Genomic DNA, 1104 nt, shown 5'->3' on the forward strand with positions numbered 1-1104 from the left:
TGTCAGTGAGCTGCCGGAAGTTTCTTAGGAATCAAGAGGGAAAAAAGTTTGTCAGGGAGCATTTAGAAGTTTGTTAGGATTCAAGAGGGAAGACAGTTTGTCAGGTAGCAGCCGGAAGTTTCTTAGGAATGAAGAGGAAAAAAATAGTTTGTCAGGGAGCTGCCGGAAGTTTCTTAGGAATCAAGAAAGAAAACAGTTTGTCAGGAAGCAGCCGGAGGTTTCTTAGGAATCAAAAGGGAACACAGTACCTCAGGAATCAAGAGGAAAGACAGTTTGTCAGGAGCAGCCAGAAGTGTGTTTTAATTTATTGCTGGAGAAGGAAAAGATATACAATAAAGTAGCATATTTATGTAATGCCCAATGATCATATCATTTTAGTTTAAGAATTATATAGGGAATAACTCTTTCTAAAATTACCAAAAGCAAATAATACTATCCTAATATTAATTGAAGAACTCAGCTTAGGAGAATTCGAATATTTTCTTGTAAAACTTGACGTCGCAATATTTCGGTTAAAACTCACCGGACAACCAAGTTACTGAACAAGTTTAAGAATTTAAATATGTTTCTCACTTATCGTTTTTAGGTCGGTATATCTGAATAATTTTGAAAATCATAATGGCCTTTTGTTGTGTTTGCAAAGACAATGAAACGATAATAATAGATCAGGTTCATGTTTCATGAACTGTTGTTTGCTAAGACTCGGTTACGTGTGAGTAAATTTTTCAAAGGCCCTTCACCTTGTATTTTCAGAAAAAGACAATCAATATTGTGTTCTTGGCGTGTCTTCAATTGTAATGTTACAATCATCTGTTTTAAACCCTTACGGTCTACACTTTATCTTGTTTACAGAAAAAAAGTGTTATGATTTTCTATCTTAAATTACAGTTAAGGACTTTTGTTTTGACGAATATGTCGTCATATGAACCTGCAAAGTGATTTTAGCCTCGATTATCGGTCAAATTCTCACATTCAATTAACTACACGGTGATATATAAACATCGTCATATAAGATTTTTATTTTTGAAATAACTCTGAAATCTTGTGCTGTAGTAATTTCAGTCCGTACCGATACCAATAATAAACGTTGCATTACATGAGATA

This window comes from Mizuhopecten yessoensis, unplaced genomic scaffold (genome assembly GCF_002113885.1).
Source record: "Mizuhopecten yessoensis strain PY_sf001 unplaced genomic scaffold, ASM211388v2 scaffold6981, whole genome shotgun sequence".
NCBI lineage: Eukaryota > Metazoa > Mollusca > Bivalvia > Pectinida > Pectinidae > Mizuhopecten > Mizuhopecten yessoensis.